Here is a 25,802-nt window from a genome sequence, read left to right on the forward strand (position 1 = left end):
TCAGACGTCCCAGATTAGGGTTCGACTTTAATCACTCTTTTACTATTTGATGCACTCCGTTTCTTCGAAATTGTAATCTAAATCCTTGTCCCTGATCATTCCCCACAAAAGTTTGTAAAAACGTCGACCGTGAGTCGGTTTTGTGAGCACGTACTTCAAACTTCACATATTAGGGTTTCCCGAATTAGAGTTCGATTTTAAGCTCACTTTTACCGTTTTATGCACTCCGTTTCTACGAAATTCTATTCTAGTTCATTATGCCTACCCATAGAAATTTCGAGAAACGTTGACCATGTCTCGGTTTTTTAGCATGTACTTCAAACGTCACAGATTATGGTTTCCGAATAAGGGTTTCGATTTTAAGCACTCTTTTACTGTTTTTTACGCTCCGTCTCTTCGACATTCTATTCTAAACCACCAAGCCTGATCATTCGCAACGAAAGTTTCAAAAAACCTCGACCGCGACTCAGTTTGTTGAGCACGTACTTCAGACGTCAAAGATTAGGGTTCGACTTTAATTACTCTTTTACTATTTGATGCACTCCGTTTCTTCGAAATTGTAATCTAAATCCTTGTCCCTTATCATTTCCCACAAAAGTTTTTAAAAACGTCGACCGTGAGTCGGTTTTGTGAGCACGTACTTCAAACTTCACATATTAGGGTTTCCCGAATTAGAGTTCGATGTTAAGCACACTTCTACCGTTCTATGCACTCCGTTTCTACGAAATTCTATTCTAGTTCATTATGCCTACCCATAGAAATTTCGAGAAACGTTGACCGTGTCTCGGTTTTTTAGCATGTACTTCAAACGTCACAGATTATGATTTCCGAATAAGGGTTTCGATTTTAAGCACTCTTTTACTGTTTTTTACGCTCCGTCTCTTCGACATTCTATTCTAAATCACCAAGCCTGATCATTCGCAACGAAAGTTTCAAAAAACCTCGACCGCGACTCAGTTTTTTGAGCACGTACTTCAGACGTCCCAGATTAGGGTTCGACTTTAATCACTCTTTTACTGTTTGATGCACTCCGTTTCTTCGAAATTGTAATCTAAATCCTTGTCCCTGATCATTCAACACAAAAGTTTGTAAAAACGTCGACCATGAGTTGGTTTTGTGAGCACGTACTTCAAACTTCACATATTAGGGTTTCCCGAATTAGAGTTCGATTTTAAGCACACTTTTACCGTTCTATGCACTCCGTTTCTACGAAATTCTATTCTAGTTCATTATGCCTACCCATAGAAATTTCGAGAAACGTTGACCGTGTCTCGGTTTTTTAGCATGTACTTCAAACGTCACAGATTATGATTTCCGAATAAGGGTTTCGATTTTAAGCACTCTTTTACTATTTTTTACGCTCCGTCTCTTCGACATTCTATTCTAAATCACCAAGCCTGATCATTCGCAACGAAAGTTTCTAAAAACCTCGACCGCGTCTTAGTTTTTTGAGCACGTACTTCAGACGTCCCAGATTAGGGTTCGACTTTAATCACTCTTTTACTGTTTGATGCACTCCGTTTCTTCGAAATTGTAATCTAAATCCTTGTCCCTGATCATTCCCCACAAAAGTTTGTAAAAACGTCGACCGTGAGTCGGTTTTGTAAGCACGTACTTCAAACTTCACATATTAGGGTTTCCTGAATTAGAGTTCGATTTTAAGCACACTTTTACCGTTTTATGCACTCCGTTTCTACGAAATTCTATTCTAGTTCATTATGCCTACCCATAGAAATTTCGAGAAACGTTGACCGTGTCTCGGTTTTTTAGCATGTACTTCAATTGTCACAGATTATGGTTTCCAAATAAGGGTTTCGATTTTAAGCACTCTTTTACTGTTTTTTACGCTCCGTCTCTTCGACATTCTATTCTAAATAACCAAGCCTGATCATTCGCAACGAAAGTTTCAAAAAACCTCGACCGCGTCTCAGTTTTTTGAGCACGTACTTCAGACGTCCCAGATTAGGGTTCGACTTTAATCACTCTTTTACTGTTTGATGCACTCCGTTTCTTCGAAATTGTAATCTAAATCCTTGTCCCTGATCATTCCCCACAAAAGTTTGTAAAAACATCGACCGTGAGTCGGTTTGTGAGCACGTAATTCAAACTTCACATATTAGTGTTTCCCGAATTAGAGTTCGATTTTAAGCACACTTTTACTGTTTTATGCATTCCGTTTCTACGAAATTCTATTCTAGTTCATTATGCCTACCCATAGAAATTTCGAGAAACGTTCACCGTGTCTCGGTTTTTTAGCATGTTCTTCAAACGTCACAGATTATGGTTTCCGAATAAGGGTTTCGATTTTAAGCACTCTTTTACTGTTTTTTACGCTCCGTCAATTCGACATTCTATTCTAAATCACCAAGCCTGATCATTCGCAACGAAAGTTTCAAAAAACCTCGACTGCGACTCAGTTTTTTGAGCACGTACTTCAGACGTCCCAGATTAGGGTTCGACTTTAATCACTCTTTTACTGTTTGATGCACTCCGTTTCTTCGAAATTGTAATCTAAATCCTTGTCCCTGATCATTCCCCACAAAAGTTTGTAAAAACGTCGACCGTGAGTCGGTTTTGTGAGCACGTACTTCAAACTTCACATATTAGGGTTTCCCGAATTAGAGTTCGATTTTAAGCACACTTTTACCGTTTTATGCACTCCGTTTCTACGAAATTCTATTCTAGTTCATTATGCCTACCCATAGAAATTTTGAGAAACGTTGACCGTGTCCAGGTTTTTTAGCATGTACTTCAAACGTCACAGATTATGGTTTCCGAATAAGGGTTTCGATTTTAAGCACTCTTTTACTGTTTTTTACGCTCCGTCCTTCGACATTCTATTCTAAATCACCAAGCCTGATCATTCGCAACGAAAGTTTCAAAAAACCTCGACCGCGACTCAGTTTGTTGAGCACGTACTTCAGACGTCCCAGATTAGGGTTCGACTTTAATCACTCTTTTACTATTTGATGCACTCCGTTTCTTCGAAATTGTAATCTAAATCCTTGTCCCTGATCATTCCCCACAAAAGTTTGTAAAAACGTCGACCGTGAGTCGGTTTTGTGAGCACGTACTTCAAACTTCACATATTAGGGTTTCCCGAATTAGAGTTCGATTTTAAGCTCACTTTTACCGTTTTATGCACTCCGTTTCTACGAAATTCTATTCTAGTTCATTATGCCTACCCATAGAAATTTCGAGAAACGTTGACCATGTCTCGGTTTTTTAGCATGTACTTCAAACGTCACAGATTATGGTTTCCGAATAAGGGTTTCGATTTTAAGCACTCTTTTACTGTTTTTTACGCTCCGTCTCTTCGACATTCTATTCTAAACCACCAAGCCTGATCATTCGCAACGAAAGTTTCAAAAAACCTCGACCGCGACTCAGTTTGTTGAGCACGTACTTCAGACGTCAAAGATTAGGGTTCGACTTTAATTACTCTTTTACTATTTGATGCACTCCGTTTCTTCGAAATTGTAATCTAAATCCTTGTCCCTGATCATTTCCCACAAAAGTTTTTAAAAACGTCGACCGTGAGTCGGTTTTGTGAGCACGTACTTCAAACTTCACATATTAGGGTTTCCCGAATTAGAGTTCGATGTTAAGCACACTTTTACCGTTCTATGCACTCCGTTTCTACGAAATTCTATTCTAGTTCATTATGCCTACCCATAGAAATTTCGAGAAACGTTGACCGTGTCTCGGTTTTTTAGCATGTACTTCAAACGTCACAGATTATGATTTCCGAATAAGGGTTTCGATTTTAAGCACTCTTTTACTGTTTTTTACGCTCCGTCTCTTCGACATTCTATTCTAAATCACCAAGTCTGATCATTCGCAACGAAAGTTTCAAAAAACCTCGACCGCGACTCAGTTTTTTGAGCACGTACTTCAGACGTCCCAGATTAGGGTTCGACTTTAATCACTCTTTTACTGTTTGATGCACTCCGTTTCTTCGAAATTGTAATCTAAATCCTTGTCCCTGATCATTCAACACAAAAGTTTGTAAAAACGTCGACCATGAGTTGGTTTTGTGAGCACGTACTTCAAACTTCACATATTAGGGTTTCCCGAATTAGAGTTCGATTTTAAGCACACTTTTACCGTTCTATGCACTCCGTTTCTACGAAATTCTATTCTAGTTCATTATGCCTACCCATAGAAATTTCGAGAAACGTTGACCGTGTCTCGGTTTTTTAGCATGTACTTCAAACGTCACAGATTATGATTTCCGAATAAGGGTTTCGATTTTCAGCACTCTTTTACTATTTTTTACGCTCCGTCTCTTCGACATTCTATTCTAAATCACCAAGCCTGATCATTCGCAACGAAAGTTTCTAAAAACCTCGACCGCGTCTTAGTTTTTTGAGCACGTACTTCAGACGTCCCAGATTAGGGTTCGACTTTAATCACTCTTTTACTGTTTGATGCACTCCGTTTCTTCGAAATTGTAATCTAAATCCTTGTCCCTGATCATTCCCCACAAAAGTTTGTAAAAACGTCGACCGTGAGTCGGTTTTGTGAGCACGTACTTCAAACTTCACATATTAGGGTTTCCTGAATTAGAGTTCGATTTTAAGCACACTTTTACCGTTTTATGCACTCCGTTTCTACGAAATTCTATTCTAGTTCATTATGCCTACCCATAGAAATTTCGAGAAACGTTGACCGTGTCTCGGTTTTTTAGCATGTACTTCAATTGTCACAGATTATGGTTTCCAAATAAGGGTTTCGATTTTAAGCACTCTTTTACTGTTTTTTACGCTCCGTCTCTTCGACATTCTATTCTAAATAACCAAGCCTGATCATTCGCAACGAAAGTTTCAAAAAACCTCGACCGCGTCTCAGTTTTTTGAGCACGTACTTCAGACGTCCCAGATTAGGGTTCGACTTTAATCACTCTTTTACTGTTTGATGCACTCCGTTTCTTCGAAATTGTAATCTAAATCCTTGTCCCTGATCATTCCCCACAAAAGTTTGTAAAAACATCGACCGTGAGTCGGTTTGTGAGCACGTAATTCAAACTTCACATATTAGTGTTTCCCGAATTAGAGTTCGATTTTAAGCACACTTTTACTGTTTTATGCATTCCGTTTCTACGAAATTCTATTCTAGTTCATTATGCCTACCCATAGAAATTTCGAGAAACGTTCACCGTGTCTCGGTTTTTTAGCATGTACTTCAAACGTCACAGATTATGGTTTCCGAATAAGGGTTTCGATTTTAAGCACTCTTTTACTGTTTTTTACGCTCCGTCAATTCGACATTCAATTCTAAATCACCAAGCCTGATCATTCGCAACGAAAGTTTCAAAAAACCTCGACTGCGACTCAGTTTTTTGAGCACGTACTTCAGACGTCCCAGATTAGGGTTCGACTTTAATCACTCTTTTACTGTTTGATGCACTCCGTTTCTTCGAAATTGTAATCTAAATCCTTGTCCCTGATCATTCCCCACAAAAGTTTGTAAAAACGTCGACCGTGAGTCGGTTTTGTGAGCACGTACTTCAAACTTCACATATTAGGGTTTCCCGAATTAGAGTTCGATTTTAAGCACACTTTTACCGTTTTATGCACTCCGTTTCTACGAAATTCTATTCTAGTTCATTATGCCTACCCATAGAAATTTTGAGAAACGTTGACCGTGTCCAGGTTTTTTAGCATGTACTTCAAACGTCACAGATTATGGTTTCCGAATAAGGGTTTCGATTTTAAGCACTCTTTTACTGTTTTTTACGCTCCGTCTCTTCGACATTCTATTCTAAATCACCAAGCCTGATCATTCGCAACGAAAGTTTCAAAAAACCTCGACTGCGACTAAGTTTTTTGAGCACGTACTTCAGACGTCCCAGATTAGGGTTCGACTTTAATCACTCTTTTACTGTTTGATGCACTCCGTTTCTTCGAAATTGTAATCTAAATCCTTGTCCCTGATCATTCCCCACAAAAGTTTGTAAAAACGTCGACCGTGAGTCGGTTTTGTGAGCACGTACTTCAAACTTCACATATTAGGGTTTCCCGAATTAGAGTTCGATTTTAAGCACACTTTTACCGTTTTATGCACTCCGTTTCTACGAAATTCTATTCTAGTTCATTATGCCTACCCATAGAAATTTCGAGAAACGTTGACCGTGTCTCGGTTTTTTAGCATGTACTTCAAACGTCACAGATTATGGTTTCCGAATAAGGGTTTCGATTTTAAGCACTCTTTTACTGTTTTTTACGCTCCGTCAATTCGACATTCTATTCTAAATCACCAAGCCTGATCATTCGCAACGAAAGTTTCAAAAAACCTCGACTGCGACTCAGTTTTTTGAGCACGTACTTCAGACGTCCCAGATTAGGGTTCGACTTTAATCACTCTTTTACTGTTTGATGCACTCCGTTTCTTCGAAATTGTAATCTAAATCCTTGTCCCTGATCATTCCCCACAAAAGTTTGTAAAAACGTCGACCGTGAGTCGGTTTTGTGAGCACGTACTTCAAACTTCACATATTAGGGTTTCCCGAATTAGAGTTCGATTTTAAGCACACTTTTACCGTTTTATGCACTCCGTTTCTACGAAATTCTATTCTAGTTCATTATGCCTACCCATAGAAATTTCGAGAAACGTTGACCGTGTCTCGGTTTTTTAGCATGTACTTCAAACGTCACAGATTATGGTTTCCGAATAAGGGTTTCGATTTTAAGCACTCTTTTACTGTTTTTTACGCTCCGTCAATTCGACATTCTATTCTAAATCACCAAGCCTGATCATTCGCAACGAAAGTTTCAAAAAACCTCGACTGCGACTCAGTTTTTTGAGCACGTACTTCAGACGTCCCAGATTAGGGTTCGACTTTAATCACTCTTTTACTGTTTGATGCACTCCGTTTCTTCGAAATTGTAATCTAAATCCTTGTCCCTGATCATTCCCCACAAAAGTTTGTAAAAACGTCGACCGTGAGTCGGTTTTGTGAGCACGTACTTCAAACTTCACATATTAGGGTTTCCCGAATTAGAGTTCGATTTTAAGCACACTTTTACCGTTTTATGCACTCCGTTTCTACGAAATTCTATTCTAGTTCATTATGCCTACCCATAGAAATTTTGAGAAATGTTGACCGTGTCCAGGTTTTTTAGCATGTACTTCAAACGTCACAGATTATGGTTTCCGAATAAGGGTTTCGATTTTAAGCACTCTTTTACTGTTTTTTACGCTCCGTCTCTTCGACATTCTATTCTAAATCACCAAGCCTGATCATTCGCAACGAAAGTTTCAAAAAACCTCGACTGCGACTCAGTTTTTTGAGCACGTACTTCAGACGTCCCAGATTAGGGTTCGACTTTAATCACTCTTTTACTGTTTGATGCACTCTGTTTCTTCGAAATTGTAATCTAAATCCTTGTCCCTAATCATTCCCCACAAAAGTTTGTAAAAACGTCGACCGTGAGTCGGTTTTGTGAGCACGTACTTCAAACTTCACATATTAGGGTTTCCCGAATTAGAGTTCGATTTTAAGCACAATTTTTTCCTTTTATGCACTCCGCTTCTACGAAATTCTATTCTAGTTCATTATGCCTACCCATAGAAATTTCGAGAAACGTTGACCGTGTCTCGGTTTTTTAGCATGTACTTCAAACGTCACAGATTATGGTTTCCGAATAAGGGTTTCGATTTTAAGCACTCTTTTACTGTTTTTTACGCTCCGTCTCTTCGACATTCTATTCTAAATCACAAAGCCTGATCATTCGCAACAAAAGTTTCAAAAAACCTCGACCGCGACTCAGTTTTTTGAGCACGTACTTCAGACGTCCCAGATTAGGGTTCGACTTTAATCACTCTTTTACTGGTTGATGTACTCCGTTTCTTCGAAATTGTAATCTAAATCCTTGTCCCTGATCATTCCCCACAAAAGTTTGTAAAAACGTCGACCGTGAGTCGGTTTTGTGAGCACGTACTTCAAACTTCACATATTAGGGTTTCTCGAATTAGAGTTCGATTTTAAGCACACTTTTACCGTTTTATGCACTCCGTTTCTACGAAATTCTATTCTAGTTCATTATGCCAACCCATAGAAATTTCGAGAAACGTTGACCGTGTCTCGGTTTTTTAGCATGTACTTCAAACGTCACAGATTATGGTTTCCGAATAAGGGTTTCGATTTTAAGCACTCTTTTACTGTTTTTTACGCTCCGTCTCTTCGACATTCTATTCTAAATCACCAAGCCTGATCATTCGCAACGAAAGTTTCAAAAAACCTCGACCGCGACTCAGTTTTTTTAACACGTACTTCAGACGTCCCAGATTAGGGTTCGACTTTAATCACTCTTTTACTTTTTGATGCACTCCGTTTCTTCGAATTTTTACGTAATCTAAATCCTTGTCCCTGATCATTCCCCACAAAAATTTGTAAAAACGTCGACCGTGAGTCGGTTTTGTGAGCATGTACTTCAAACTTCACATATTAGGGTTTCCCGAATTAGAGTTCGATTTTAAGCACAATTTTTTCCTTTTATGCACTCCGCTTCTACGAAATTCTATTCTAGTTCATTATGCCTACCCATAGAAATTTCAAGAAACGTTGACCGTGTCTCGGTTTTTTAGCATGTACTTCAAACGTCACAGATTATGGTTTCCGAATAAGGGTTTCGATTTTAAGCACTCTTTTACTGTTTTTACGCTCCGTCTCTTCGACATTCTATTCTAAATCACCAAGCCTGATCATTCGCAACGAAAGTTTCAAAACACCTCGACCGCTACTCAGTTTTTTGAGCACGTACTTCAGACGTCCCAGATTAGGGTTCGACTTTAATCACTCTTTTACTGTTTGATGCACTCCGTTTCTTCGAAATTGTAATCTAAATCCTTGTCCCTGATCATTCCCCACAAAAGTTTGTAAAAACGTCGACCGTGAGTCGGTTTTGTGAGCACGTACTTCAAACTTCACATATTAGGGTTTCTCGAATTAGAGTTCGATTTTAAGCACACTTTTACCGTTTTATGCACTCCGTTTCTACGAAATTCTATTCTAGTTCATTATGCCAACCCATAGAAATTTCGAGAAACGTTGACCGTGTCTCGGTTTTTTAGCATGTACTTCAAACGTCACAGATTATGGTTTCCGAATAAGGGTTTCGATTTTAAGCACTCTTTTACTGTTTTTTACGCTCCGTCTCTTCGACATTCTATTCTAAATCACCAAGCCTGATCATTCGCAACGAAAGTTTCAAAAAACCTCGACCGCGACTCAGTTTTTTTAACACGTACTTCAGACGTCCCAGATTAGGGTTCGACTTTAATCACTCTTTTACTGTTTGATGCACTCTGTTTCTTCGAATTTTTACGTAATATAAATCCTTGTCCCTGATCATTCCCCACAAAAGTTTGTAAAAACGTCGACCGTGAGTCGGTTTTGTGAGCACGTACTTCAAACTTCACATATTAGGGTTTCCCGAATTAGAGTTCGATTTTAAGCACAATTTTTTCGTTTTATGCACTCCGCTTCTACGAAATTCTATTCTAGTTCATTATGCCTACCCATAGAAATTTCGAGAAACGTTGACCGTGTCTCGGTTTTTTAGCATGTACTTCAAACGTCACAGATTATGGTTTCCGAATAAGGGTTTCGATTTTAAGCACTCTTTTACTGTTTTTACGCTCCGTCTCTTCGACATTCTATTCTAAATCACCAAGCCTGATCATTCGCAACGAAAGTTTCAAAAAACCTCGACCGCTACTCAGTTTTTTGAGCACGTACTTCAGACGTCCCAGATTAGGGTTCGACTTTAATCACTCTTTTACTGTTTGATGCACTCCGTTTCTTCGAAATTGTAATCTAAATCCTTGTCCCTGATCATTCCCCACAAAAGTTTGTAAAAACGTCGACCGTGAGTCGGTTTTGTGAGCACGTACTTCAAACTTCACATATTAGGGTTTCTCGAATTAGAGTTCGATTTTAAGCACACTTTTACCGTTTTATGCACTCCGTTTCTACGAAATTCTATTCTAGTTCATTATGCCAACCCATAGAAATTTCGAGAAACGTTGACCGTGTCTCGGTTTTTTAGCATGTACTTCAAACGTCACAGATTATGGTTTCCGAATAAGGGTTTCGATTTTAAGCACTCTTTTACTGTTTTTTACGCTCCGTCTCTTCGACATTCTATTCTAAATCACCAAGCCTGATCATTCGCAACGAAAGTTTCAAAAAACCTCGACCGCGACTCAGTTTTTTTAACACGTACTTTAGACGTCCCAGATTAGGGTTCGACTTTAATCACTCTTTTACTGTTTGATGCACTCCGTTTCTTCGAATTTTTACGTAATCTAAATCCTTTTCCCTGATCATTCCCCACAAAAGTTTGTAAAAACGTCGACCGTGAGTCGGTTTTGTGAGAACGTACTTCAAACTTCACATATTAGGGTTTCCCGAATTAGAGTTCGATTTTAAGCACAATTTTTTCGTTTTATGCACTCCGCTTCTACGAAATTCTATTCTAGTTCATTATGCCTACCCATAGAAATTTCGAGAAACGTTGACCGTGTCTCGGTTTTTTAGCATGTACTTCAAACGTCACAGATTATGGTTTCCGAATAAGGGTTTCGATTTTAAGCACTCTTTTACTCTTTTTTACGCTCCGTCTCTTCGACATTCTATTCTAAATCACCAAGCCTGATCATTCGCAACGAAAGTTTCAAAAAACCTCGACCGCTACTCAGTTTTTTGAGCACGTACTTCAGACGTCCCAGATTAGGGTTCGACTTTAATCACTCTTTTACTGTTTGATGCACTCCGTTTCTTCGAAATTGTAATCTAAATCCTTGTCCCTGATCATTCCCCACAAAAGTTTGTAAAAACGTCGACCGTGAGTCGGTTTTGTGAGCACGTACTTCAAACTTCACATATTAGGGTTTCTCGAATTAGAGTTCGATTTTAAGCACACTTTTACCGTTTTATGCACTCCATTTCTACAAAATTCTATTCTAGTTCATTATGCCAACCCATAGAAATTTCGAGAAACGTTGACCGTGTCTCGGTTTTTTAGCATGTACTTCAAACGTCACAGATTATGGTTTCCGAATAAGGGTTTCGATTTTAAGCACTCTTTTACTGTTTTTTACGCTCCGTCTCTTCGACATTCTATTCTAAATCACCAAGCCTGATCATTCGCAACGAAAGTTTCAAAAAACCTCGACCGCGACTCAGTTTTTTTAACACGTACTTCAGACGTCCCAGATTAGGGTTCGACTTTAATCACTCTTTTACTGTTTGATGCACTCTGTTTCTTCGAATTTTTACGTAATCTAAATCCTTGTCCCTGATCATTCCCCACAAAAGTTTGTAAAAACGTCGACCGTGAGTCGGTTTTGTGAGCACGTACTTCAAACTTCACATATTAGGGTTTCCTGAATTAGAGTTCGATTTTAAGCACAATTTTTTCGTTTTATGCACTCCGCTTCTACGAAATTCTATTCTAGTTCATTATGCCTACCCATAGAAATTTCGAGAAACGTTGACCGTGTCTCGGTTTTTTAGCATGTACTTCAAACGTCACAGATTATGGTTTCCGAATAAGGGTTTCGATTTTAAGCACTCTTTTACTGTTTTTACGCTCCGTCTCTTCGACATTCTATTCTAAATCACCAAGCCTGATCATTCGCAACGAAAGTTTCAAAAAACCTCGACCGCTACTCAGTTTTTTGAGCACGTACTTCAGACGTCCCAGATTAGGGTTCGACTTTAATCACTCTTTTACTGTTTGATGCACTCCGTTTCTTCGAAATTGTAATCTAAATCCTTGTCCCTGATCATTCCCCACAAAAGTTTGTAAAAACGTCGACCGTGAGTCGGTTTTGTGAGCACGTACTTCAAACTTCACATATTAGGGTTTCCCGAATTAGAGTTCGATTTTAAGCACAATTTTTTCGTTTTATGCACTCCGCTTCTACGAAATTCTATTCTAGTTCATTATGCCTACCCATAGAAATTTCGAGAAACGTTGACCGTGTCTCGGTTTTTTAGCATGTACTTCAAACGTCACAGATTATGGTTTCCGAATAAGGGTTTCGATTTTAAGCACTCTTTTACTGTTTTTTACGCTCCGTCTCTTCGACATTCTATTCTAAATCACCAAGCCTGATCATTCGCAACGAAAGTTTCAAAAAACCTCGACCGCTACTCAGTTTTTTGAGCACGTACTTCAGACGTCCCAGATTAGGGTTCGACTTTAATCACTCTTTTACTGTTTGATGCACTCCGTTTCTTCGAAATTGTAATCTAAATCCTTGTCCCTGATCATTCCCCACAAAAGTTTGTAAAAACGTCGACCGTGAGTCGGTTTTGTGAGCACGTACTTCAAACTTCACATATTAGGGTTTCTCGAATTAGAGTTCGATTTTAAGCACACTTTTACCGTTTTATGCACTCCATTTCTACAAAATTCTATTCTAGTTCATTATGCCAACCCATAGAAATTTCGAGAAACGTTGACCGTGTCTCGGTTTTTTAGCATGTACTTCAAACGTCACAGATTATGGTTTCCGAATAAGGGTTTCGATTTTAAGCACTCTTTTACTGTTTTTTACGCTCCGTCTCTTCGACATTCTATTCTAAATCACCAAGCCTGATCATTCGCAACGAAAGTTTCAAAAAACCTCGACCGCGACTCAGTTTTTTTAACACGTACTTCAGACGTCCCAGATTAGGGTTCGACTTTAATCACTCTTTTACTGTTTGATGCACTCTGTTTCTTCGAATTTTTACGTAATCTAAATCCTTGTCCCTGATCATTCCCCACAAAAGTTTGTAAAAACGTCGACCGTGAGTCGGTTTTGTGAGCACGTACTTCAAACTTCACATATTAGGGTTTCCTGAATTAGAGTTCGATTTTAAGCACAATTTTTTCGTTTTATGCACTCCGCTTCTACGAAATTCTATTCTAGTTCATTATGCCTACCCATAGAAATTTCGAGAAACGTTGACCGTGTCTCGGTTTTTTAGCATGTACTTCAAACGTCACAGATTATGGTTTCCGAATAAGGGTTTCGATTTTAAGCACTCTTTTACTGTTTTTACGCTCCGTCTCTTCGACATTCTATTCTAAATCACCAAGCCTGATCATTCGCAACGAAAGTTTCAAAAAACCTCGACCGCTACTCAGTTTTTTGAGCACGTACTTCAGACGTCCCAGATTAGGGTTCGACTTTAATCACTCTTTTACTGTTTGATGCACTCCGTTTCTTCGAAATTGTAATCTAAATCCTTGTCCCTGATCATTCCCCACAAAAGTTTGTAAAAACGTCGACCGTGAGTCGGTTTTGTGAGCACGTACTTCAAACTTCACATATTAGGGTTTCCCGAATTAGAGTTCGATTTTAAGCACAATTTTTTCGTTTTATGCACTCCGCTTCTACGAAATTCTATTCTAGTTCATTATGCCTACCCATAGAAATTTCGAGAAACGTTGACCGTGTCTCGGTTTTTTAGCATGTACTTCAAACGTCACAGATTATGGTTTCCGAATAAGGGTTTCGATTTTAAGCACTCTTTTACTGTTTTTTACGCTCCGTCTCTTCGACATTCTATTCTAAATCACCAAGCCTGATCATTCGCAACGAAAGTTTCAAAAAATCTCGACCGCTACTCAGTTTTTTGAGCACGTACTTCAGACGTCCCAGATTAGGGTTCGACTTTAATCACTCTTTTACTGTTTGATGCACTCCGTTTCTTCGAAATTGTAATCTAAATCCTTGTCCCTGATCATTCCCCACAAAAGTTTGTAAAAACGTCGACCGTGAGTCGGTTTTGTGAGCACGTACTTCAAACTTCACATATTAGGGTTTCTCGAATTAGAGTTCGATTTTAAGCACACTTTTACCGTTTTATGCACTCCGTTTCTACGAAATTCTATTCTAGTTCATTATGCCAACCCATAGAAATTTCGAGAAACGTTGACCGTGTCTCGGTTTTTTAGCATGTACTTCAAACGTCACAGATTATGGTTTCCGAATAAGGGTTTCGATTTTAAGCACTCTTTTACTGTTTTTTACGCTCCGTCTCTTCGACATTCTATTCTAAATCACCAAGCCTGATCATTCGCAACGAAAGTTTCAAAAAACCTCGACCGCGACTCAGTTTTTTTAACACGTACTTTAGACGTCCCAGATTAGGGTTCGACTTTAATCACTCTTTTACTGTTTGATGCACTCCGTTTCTTCGAATTTTTACGTAATCTAAATCCTTGTCCCTGATCATTCCCCACAAAAGTTTGTAAAAACGTCGACCGTGAGTCGGTTTTGTGAGCACGTACTTCAAACTTCACATATTAGGGTTTCCCGAATTAGAGTTCGATTTTAAGCACAATTTTTTCGTTTTATGCACTCCGCTTCTACGAAATTCTATTCTAGTTCATTATGCCTACCCATAGAAATTTCGAGAAACGTTGACCGTGTCTCGGTTTTTTAGCATGTACTTCAAACGTCACAGATTATGGTTTCCGAATAAGGGTTTCGATTTTAAGCACTCTTTTACTGTTTTTTACGCTCCGTCTCTTCGACATTCTATTCTAAATCACCAAGCCTGATCATTCGCAACGAAAGTTTCAAAAAACCTCGACCGCTACTAAGTTTTTTGAGCACATACTTTAGACGTCCCAGATTAGGGTTCGACTTTAATCACTCTTTTACTGTTTGATGCACTCCGTTTCTTCGAAATTGTAATCTAAATCCTTGTCCCTGATCATTCCCAACAAAAGTTTGTAAAAACGTCGACCGTGAGTCGGTTTTGTGAGCACGTACTTCAAACTTCACATATTAGGGTTTCTCGAATTAGAGTTCGATTTTAAGCACACTTTTACCGTTTTATGCACTCCGTTTCTACGAAATTCTATTCTAGTTCATTATGCCAACCCATAGAAATTTCGAGAAACGTTGACCGTGTCTCGGTTTTTTAGCATGTACTTCAAACGTCACAGATTATGGTTTCCGAATAAGGGTTTCGATTTTAAGCACTCTTTTACTGTTTTTTACGCTCCGTCTCTTCGACATTCTATTCTAAATCACCAAGCCTGATCATTCGCAACGAAAGTTTCAAAAAACCTCGACCGCGACTCAGTTTTTTTAACACGTACTTCAGACGTCCCAGATTAGGGTTCGACTTTAATCACTCTTTTACTGTTTGATGCACTCCGTTTCTTCGAATTTTTACGTAATCTAAATCCTTGTCCCTGATCATTCCACACAAAAGTTTGTAAAATCGTCGACCGTGAGTCGGTTTTGTGAGCACGTACTTCAAACTTCACATATTAGGGTTTCCCGAATTAGAGTTCGATTTTAAGCACAATTTTTTCGTTTTATGCACTCCGCTTCTACGAAATTCTATTCTAGTTCATTATGCCTACCCATAGAAATTTCGAGAAACGTTGACCGTGTCTCGGTTTTTTAGCATGTACTTCAAACGTCACAGATTATGGTTTCCGAATAAGGGTTTCGATTTTAAGCACTCTTTTACTGTTTTTTACGCTCCGTCTCTTCGACATTCTATTCTAAATCACCAAGCCTGATCATTCGCAACGAAAGTTTCAAAAAACCTCGACCGCTACTCAGTTTTTTGAGCACGTACTTCAGACGTCCCAGATTAGGGTTCGACTTTAATCACTCTTTTACTGTTTGATGCACTCCGTTTCTTCGAAATTGTAATCTAAATCCTTGTCCCTGATCATTCCCCACAAAAGTTTGTAAAAACGTCGACCGTGAGTCGGTTTTGTGAGCACGTACTTCAAACTTCACATATTAGGGTTTCTCGAATTAGAGTTCGATTTTAAGCACACTTTTACCGTTTTATGCACTCCGTTTCTACGAAATTCTATTCTAGTTCATTATGCCAACCCATAGAAATTTCGAGAAACGTTGACCGTGTCTCGGTTTTTTAGCATGTACTTCAAACGTCACAGATTATGGTTTCCGAATAAGGGTTTCGATTTTAAGCACTCTTTTACTGTATTTTACGCTCCGTCTCTTCGACATTCTATTCTAAATCACCAAGCCTGATCATTCGCAACGAAAGTTTCAAAAAACCTCGACCGCGACTCAGTTTTTTTAACACGTACTTTAGACGTCCCAGATTAGGGTTCGACTTTAATCACTCTTTTACTGTTTGATGCACTCCGTTTCTTCGAATTTTTACGTAATCTAAATCCTTGTCCCTGATCATTCCCCACAAAAGTTTGTAAAAACGTCGACCGTGAGTCGGTTTTGTGAGCACGTACTTCAAACTTCACATATTAGGGTTTCCCGAATTAGAGTTCGATTTTAAGCACAATTTTTTCGTTTTATGCACTCCGCTTCTACGAAATTCTATTCTAGTTCATTATGCCTACCCATAGAAATTTCGAGAAACGTTGACCGTGTCTCGGTTTTTTAGCATGTACTTCAAACGTCACAGATTATGGTTTCCGAATAAGGGTTTCGATTTTAAGCACTCTTTTACTGTTTTTTACGCTCCGTCTCTTCGACATTCTATTCTAAATCACCAAGCCTGATCATTCGCAACGAAAGTTTCAAAAAACCTCGACCGCTACTCAGTTTTTTGAGCACGTACTTCAGACGTCCCAGATTAGGGTTCGACTTTAATCACTCTTTTACTGTTTGATGCACTCCGTTTCTTCGAAATTGTAATCTAAATCCTTGTCCCTGATCATTCCCAACAAAAGTTTGTAAAAACGTCGACCGTGAGTCGGTTTTGTGAGCACGTACTTCAAACTTCACATATTAGGGTTTCTCGAATTAGAGTTCGATTTTAAGCACACTTTTACCGTTTTATGCACTCCGTTTCTACGAAATTCTATTCTAGTTCATTATGCCAACCCATAGAAATTTCGAGAAACGTTGACCGTGTCTCGGTTTTTTAGCATGTACTTCAAACGTCACAGATTATGGTTTCCGAATAAGGGTTTCGATGTTAAGCACTCTTTTACTGTTTTTTACGCTCCGTCTCTTCGACATTCTATTCTAAATCACCAAGCCTGATCATTCGCAACGAAAGTTTCAAAAAACCTCGACCGCGACTCAGTTTTTTTAACACGTACTTTAGACGTCCTAGATTAGGGTTCGACTTTAATCACTCTTTTACTGTTTGATGCACTCCGTTTCTTCGAATTTTTACGTAATCTAAATCCTGGGTCCCTGATCATTCCCCACAAAAGTTTGTAAAAACGTCGACCGTGAGTCGGTTTTGTGAGCACGTACTTCAAACTTCACATATTAGGGTTTCTCGAATTAGAGTTCGATTTTAAGCACACTTTTACCGTTTTATGCACTCCGTTTCTACGAAATTCTATTCTAGTTCATTATGCCAACCCATAGAAATATCGAGAAACGTTGACCGTGTCTCGGTTTTTTAGCATGTACTTCAAACGTCACAGATTATGGTTTCCGAATAAGGGTTTCGATTTTAAGCACTCTTTTACTGTTTTTTACGCTCCGTCTCTTCGACATTCTATTCTAAATCACCAAGCCTGATCATTCGCAACGAAAGTTTCAAAAAACCTCGACCGCGACTCAGTTTTTTTAACACGTACTTTAGACGTCCCAGATTAGGGTTCGACTTTAATCACTCTTTTACTGTTTGATGCACTCCGTTTCTTCGAATTTTTACGTAATCTAAATCCTTGTCCCTGATCATTCCCCACAAAAGTTTGTAAAAACGTCGACCGTGAGTCGGTTTTGTGAGCACGTACTTCAAACTTCACATATTAGGGTTTCCCGAATTAGAGTTCGATTTTAAGCACAATTTTTTCGTTTTATGCACTCCGCTTCTACGAAATTCTATTCTAGTTCATTATGCCTACCCATAGAAATTTCGAGAAACGTTGACCGTGTCTCGGTTTTTTAGCATGTACTTCAAACGTCACAGATTATGGTTTCCGAATAAGGGTTTCGATTTTAAGCACTCTTTTACTGTTTTTTACGCTCCGTCTCTTCGACATTCTATTCTAAATCACCAAGCCTGATCATTCGCAACGAAAGTTTCAAAAAACCTCGACCGCTACTCAGTTTTTTGAGCACGTACTTCAGACGTCCCAGATTAGGGTTCGACTTTAATCACTCTTTTACTGTTTGATGCACTCCGTTTCTTCGAAACTGTAATCTAAATCCTTGTCCCTGATCATTCCCAACAAAAGTTTGTAAAAACGTCGACCGTGAGTCGGTTTTGTGAGCACGTACTTCAAACTTCACATATTAGGGTTTCTCGAATTAGAGTTCGATTTTAAGCACACTTTTACCGTTTTATGCACTCCGTTTCTACGAAATTCTATTCTAGTTCATTATGCCAACCCATAGAAATTTCGAGAAACGTTGACCGTGTCTCGGTTTTTTAGCATGTACTTCAAACGTCACAGATTATGGTTTCCGAATAAGGGTTTCGATGTTAAGCACTCTTTTACTGTTTTTTACGCTCCGTCTCTTCGACATTCTATTCTAAATCACCAAGCCTGATCATTCGCAACGAAAGTTTCAAAAAACCTCGACCGCGACTCAGTTTTTTTAACACGTACTTTAGACGTCCTAGATTAGGGTTCGACTTTAATCACTCTTTTACTGTTTGATGCACTCCGTTTCTTCGAATTTTTACGTAATCTAAATCCTGGGTCCCTGATCATTCCCCACAAAAGTTTGTAAAAACGTCGACCGTGAGTCGGTTTTGTGAGCACGTACTTCAAACTTCACATATTAGGGTTTCTCGAATTAGAGTTCGATTTTAAGCACACTTTTACCGTTTTATGCACTCCGTTTCTACGAAATTCTATTCTAGTTCATTATGCCAACCCATAGAAATATCGAGAAACGTTGACCGTGTCTCGGTTTTTTAGCATGTACTTCAAACGTCACAGATTATGGTTTCCGAATAAGGGTTTCGATTTTAAGCACTCTTTTACTGTTTTTTACGCTCCGTCTCTTCGACATTCTATTCTAAATCACCAAGCCTGATCATTCGCAACGAAAGTTTCAAAAAACCTCGACCGCGACTCAGTTTTTTTAACACGTACTTTAGACGTCCCAGATTAGGGTTCGACTTTAATCACTCTTTTACTGTTTGATGCACTCCGTTTCTTCGAATTTTTACGTAATCTAAATCCTTGTCCCTGATCATTCCCCACAAAAGTTTGTAAAAACGTCGACCGTGAGTCGGTTTTGTGAGCACGTACTTCAAACTTCACATATTAGGGTTTCCCGAATTAGAGTTCGATTTTAAGCACAATTTTTTTGTTTTATGCACTCCGCTTCTACGAAATTCTATTCTAGTTCATTATGCCTACCCATAGAAATTTCGAGAAACGTTGACCGTGTCTCGGTTTTTTAGCATGTACTTCAAACGTCACAGATTATGGTTTCCGAATAAGGGTTTCGATTTTAAGCACTCTTTTACTGTTTTTTACGCTCCGTCTCTTCGACATTCTATTCTAAATCACCAAGCCTGATCATTCGCAACGAAAGTTTCAAAAAACCTCGACCGCTACTCAGTTTTTTGAGCACGTACTTCAGACGTCCCAGATTAGGGTTCGACTTTAATCACTCTTTTACTGTTTGATGCACTCCGTTTCTTCAAAATTGAAATCTAAATCCTTGTCCCTGATCATTCCCCACAAAAGTTTGTAAAAACGTCGACCGTGAGTCGGTTTTGTAAGCACGTTTTTCAAACTTCACATATTAGGGTTTCCTGAATTAGAGTTCGATTTTAAGCACACTTTTACCGTTTTATGCACTCCGTTTCTACAAAATTCTATTCTAGTTCATTATGCCTACCCATAGAAATTTCGAGAAACGTTGACCGTGTCTCGGTTTTTTAGCATGTACTTCAAACGTCACAGATTATGGTTTCCGAATAAGGGTTTCGATTTTAAGCACTCTTTTACTGTTTTTTACGCTCCGTCTCTTCGACATTCTATTCTAAATCACCAAGCCTGATCATTCGCAACGAAAGTTTCAAAAAACCTCGACCGCGACTCAGTTTTTTGAGAACGTACTTCAGACGTCCCAGATTAGGGTTCAACTTTAATCACTCTTTTACTGGTTGATGTACTCCGTTTCTTTTAAATTGTAATCTAAATCCTTGTCCCTGATCATTCCCCACAAAAGTTTGTAAAAACGTCGACCCTGAATCGGTTTGTGAGCACGTACTTCAAACTTCACATATTAGGGTTTCCCGAATTAGAGTTCGATTTTAAGCACACTTTTACCGTTTTATGCACTCCGTTTCTACGAAATTCTATTCTAGTTCATTATGCCTACCCATAGAAATTTCGAGAAACGTTGACCGTGTCTCGGTTTTTTAGCATGTACTTCAAACGTCACAGATTATGGTTTCCGAATAAGGGTTTCGATTTTAAGCACTCTTTTACTGTTTTTTACGCTCCGTCTCTTCGACATTCTATTCTAAATCACCAAGCCTGATCATTCGCAACGAAAGTTTCGAAAAACCTCGACCGCGACTCAGTTTTTTGAGCACGTACTTCAGACGTCCCAGATTAGGGTTCGACTTGAATCACTCTTTTACTAGTTGATGTACTCCGTTTCTTCGAAATTGTAATCTAAATCCTTGTCCCTGATCATTCCCCACAAAAGTTTGTAAAAACGTCGACCGTGAATCGGTTTTGTAAGCACGTACTTCAAACTTCACATATTAGGGTTTGCCGAATTAGAGTTCGATTTTAAGCACACTTTTACCGTTTTATGCACTCCGTTTCTACGAAATTCTATTCTAGTTCATTATGCCTACCCATAGAAATTTCGAGAAACGTTGACCGTGTCTCGGTTTTTTAGCATGTACTTCAAACGTCACAGATTATGGTTTCCGAATAAGGGTTTCGATTTTAAGCACTCTTTTACTGTTTTTTACGCTCCGTCTCTTCGACATTCTATTCTAAATCACCAAGCCTGATCATTCGCAACGAAAGTTTCAAAAAACCTCGACCGCGACTCAGTTTTTTGAGCACGTACTTCAGACGTCCCAGATTAGGGTTCGACTTTAATCACTCTTTTACTGTTTGATGCACTCCGTTTCTTCGAAATTTTACGTAATCTAAATCCTTGTCCCTGATCATTCCCCACAAAAGTTTGTAAAAACGTCGACCGTGAGTCGGTTTTGTAAGTACGTTTTTCAAACTTCACATATTAGGGTTTCCTGAATTAGAGTTCGATTTTAAGCACACTTTTACCGTTTTATGCACTCCGTTTCTACGAAATTCTATTCTAGTTCATTATGCCTACCCATAGAAATTTCGAGAAACGTTGACCGTGTCTCGGTTTTTTAGCATGTACTTCAAACGTCACAGATTATGGTTTCCGAATAAGGGTTTCGATTTTAAGCACTCTTTTACTGTTTTTTACGCTCCGTCTCTTCGACATTCTATTCTAAATCACCAAGCCTGATCATTCGCAACGAAAGTTTCAAAAAATCTCGACCGCGACTCAGTTTTTTGAGCACGTACTTCAAACGTCCCAGATTAGGGTTCGACTTGAATCACTCTTTTACTGGTTGATGTACTCCGTTTCTTCGAAATTGTAATCTAAATCCTTGTCCCTGATCATTCCCCACAAAAGTTTGTAAAAACGTCGACCGTGAGTCGTTTTTGTGAGCACGTACTTCAAACTTCACATATTAGGGTTTCCCGAATTACAGTTCGATTTTAAGCACACTTTTACCGTTTTATGCACTCCGTTTCTACGAAATTCTATTATAGTTCATTATGCCTTCCCATAGAAATTTCGAGAAACGTTGACCGTGTCTCGGTTTTTTAGCATGTACTTCAAACGTCACATATTATGGTTTCCGAATAAGGGTTTCGATTTTAAGCACTCTTTTACTGTTTTTTACGCTCCGTCTCTTCGACATTCTATTCTAAATCACCAAGCCTGATCATTCGCAACGAAAGTTTCAAAAAATCTCGACCGCGACTCAGTTTTTTGAGCACGTACTTCAGACGTCCCAGATTAGGGTTCGACTTTAATCACTCTTTTACTGTTTGATGCACTCCGTTTCTTCAAAATTGTAATCTAAATCCTTGTCCCTGATCATTCCCCACAAAAGTTTGTAAAAACGTCGACCGTGAGTCGGTTTTGTGAGCACGTTTTTCAAACTTCACATATTAGGGTTTCCTGAATTAGAGTTCGATTTTAAGCACACTTTTACCGTTTATGCACTCCGTTTCTACAAAATTCTATTCTAGTTCATTATGCCTACCCATAGAAATTTCGAGAAACGTTGACCGTGTCTCGGTTTTTTAGCATGTACTTCAAACGTCACAGATTATGGTTTCCGAATAAGGGTTTCGATTTTAAGCACTCTTTTACTGTTTTTTACGCTCCGTCTCTTCGACATTCTATTCTAAATCACCAAGCCTGATCATTCGCAACGAAAGTTTCGAAAAACCTCGACCGCGACTCAGTTTTTTGAGCACGTACTTCAAACGTCCCAGATTAGGGTTCGACTTGAATCACTCTTTTACTGGTTGATGTACTCCGTTTCTTCGAAATTGTAATCTAAATCCTTGTCCCTGATCATTCCCCACAAAAGTTTGTAAAAACGTCGACCGTGAGTCGTTTTTGTGAGCACGTACTTCAAACTTCACATATTAGGGTTTCCCAAATTAGAGTTCGGTTTTAAGCACACTTTTACCGTTTTATGCACTCCGTTTCTACGAAATTCTATTCTAGTTCATTATGCCTGATCATTACCCATAGAAATTACGAGAAACGTTGACCGTGTCTCGGTTTTTTAGCATGTACTTCAAACGTCACAGATTATGGTTTCCGAATAAGGGTTTCGATTTTAAGCACTCTTTTACTGTTTTTTACGCTCCGTCTCTTCGACATTTATTCTAAATCACCAAGCCTGATCATTAGCAACGAAAGTTTCAAAAAACCTCGACCGCGACTAAGTTTTTTGAGCACGTACTTCAGACGTCCCAGATTAGGGTTCGACTTTAATCACTCTTTTACTGTTTGATGCACTCCGTTTCTTCGAAATTTTACGTAATCTAAATCCTTGTCCCTGATCATTCCCCACAAAAGTTTGTAAAAACGTCGACCGTGAGTCGGTTTTGTGAGCACGTACTTCAAACTTCACATATTAGGGTTTCCCGAATTAGAGTTCGATTTTAAGCACACTTTTACCGTTTTATGCACTCCGTTTCTACGAAATTCTATTCTAGTTCATTATGCCTACCCATAGAAATTTTGAGAAACGTTGACCGTGTCTCGGTTTTTTAGCATGTACTTCAAACGTCACAGATTATGGTTTCCGAATAAGGGTTTCGATTTTAAGCACTCTTTTACTGTTTTTTACGCTCCGTCTCTTCGACATTCTATTCTAAATCACCAAGCCTGATCATTCGCAACGAAAGTTTCAAAAAACCTCGACCGCGACTCAGTTTTTTGAGCACGTACTTCAGACGTCCCAGATTAGGGTTCGACTTTAATCACTCTTTTACTGTTTGATGTACTCCGTTTCTTCGAAATTGTAATCTAAATCCTTGTCCCTGATCATTCCCCACAAAAGTTTGTAAAAACGTCGACCGTGAATCGGTTTTGTGAGCACGTACTTCAAACTTCACATATTAGGGTTTCCCGAATTACAGTTCGATTTTAAGCACACTTTTACCGTTTTATGCACTTCGTTTCTACGAAATTCTATTATAGTTCATTATGCCTTCTCATAGAAATTTCGAGAAACGTTGACCGTGTCTCGGTTTTTTAGCATGTACTTCAAACGTCACAGATTATGGTTTCCGAATAAGGGTTTCGATTTTAAGCACTCTTTTACTGTTTTTTACGGTCCGTCAATTCGACATTCTATTCTAAATCACCAAGCCTGATCATTTGCAACGAAAGTTTCAAAAAACTTCGACCGCGACTCAGTTTTTTGAGCACGTACTTCAGACGTCCCAGATTAGGGTTCGACTTTAATCACTCTTTTACTGTTTGATGCACTCCGTTTCTTCGAAATTTTACGTAATCTAAATCCTTGTCCCTGATCATTCCCCACAAAAGTTTGTAAAAACGTTGACCGTGAGTCGGTTTTGTGAGCACGTACTTCAAACTTCACATATTAGGGTTTCCCGAATTAGAGTTCGATTTTAAGCACACTTTTACCGTTTTATGCACTCCGTTTCTACGAAATTCTATTCTAGTTCATTATGCCTACCCATAGAAATTTCGAGAAACGTTGACCGTGTCTCGGTTTTTTAGCATGTACTTCAAACATCACAGATTATGGTTTCCGAATAAGGGTTTCGATTTTAAGCACTCTTTTACTGTTTTTTACGCTCCGTCTCTTCGACATTCTATTCTAAATCACCAAGCCTGATCATTCGCAACGAAAGTTTCAAAAAACCTCGACCGCGACTCAGTTTTTTAGCACGTACTTCAGACGTCCCAGATTAGGGTTCGACTTTAATCACTCTTTTACTGTTTGATGCACTCCGTTTCTTCTAAATTTTACGTAATCTAAATCCTTGTCCCTGATCATTCCCCACAAAAGTTTGTAAAAACGTCGACCGTGAGTCGGTTTTGTGAGCACGTACTTCAAACTTCACATATTAGGGTTTCTCGAATTAGAGTTCGATTTTAAGCACACTTTTACCGTTTTATGCACTCCGTTTCTACGAAATTCTATTCTAGTTCATTATGCCTGATCATTACCCATAGAAATTTCGAGAAACGTTGACCGTGTCTCGGTTTTTTAGCATGTACTACAAACGTCACAGATTATGGTTTTCGAATAAGGGTTTCGATTTTAAGCACTCTTTTACTGTTTTTTACACTCCGTCTCTTCGACATTCTATTCTAAATCACAAAGCCTGATCATTCGCAACGAAAGTTTCAAAAAACCTCGACCGCGACTAAGTTTTTTGAGCACGTACTTCAGACGTCCCAGATTAGGGTTCGACTTTAATCACTCTTTTACTGTTTTATGCACTCCGTTTCTTCGAAATTGTAATCTAAATCCTTGTCCCTGATCATTCCCCACAAAGGTTTGTAAAAACGTCGACCGTGAGTCGGTTTTGTGAGCACGTACTTCAAACTTCACATATTAGGGTTTCCCGATTAAAGTTCGATTTTAGGCACACTTTTACCGTTTTATGCACTCCTTTTCTACGAAATTCTATTCTAGTTCATTATGCCTGATCATTACCCATAGAAATTTCGAGAAACGTTGACTGTGTCTCGGTTTTTTAGCATGTACTTAAAACGTCACAGATTATGGTTTCCGAATAAGGGTTTCGATTTTAAGCACTCTTTTACTGTTTTTTACGCTCCGTCTCTTCGACATTCTATTCTAAATCACCAAGCCTGATCATTCGCAATGAAAGTTTCAAAAAATCTCGACCGCGACTCAGTTTTTTGAGCACGTACTTCAGACGTCCCAGATTAGGGTTCGACTTTAATCACTCTTTTACTGTTTGATGCACTCCATTTCTTCGAAATTTTACGTAATCTAAATCCTTGTCCCTGATCATTCCCCACAAAAGTTTGTAAAAACGTCGACCGTGAGTCGGTTTTGTGAGCACGTACTTCAAACTTCACATATTAGGGTTTCCCGAATTAGAGTTCGATTTTAAGCACACTTTTACCGTTTTATGCACTCCGTTTCTACGAAATTCTATTCTAGTTCATTATGCCTACCCATAGAAATTTCGAGAAACGTTGACCGTGTCTCGGTTTTTGAGCATGTACTTCAAACATCACAGATTATGGTTTCCGAATAAGGGTTTCGATTTTAAGCACTCTTTTACTATTTTTTACGCTCCGTCTCTTCG

Source organism: Cucurbita pepo, chromosome 19, assembly GCF_057944985.1.
Source record: "Cucurbita pepo subsp. pepo isolate OVF chromosome 19, ASM5794498v1, whole genome shotgun sequence".
NCBI classification, from domain to species: Eukaryota; Viridiplantae; Streptophyta; class Magnoliopsida; order Cucurbitales; family Cucurbitaceae; genus Cucurbita; species Cucurbita pepo.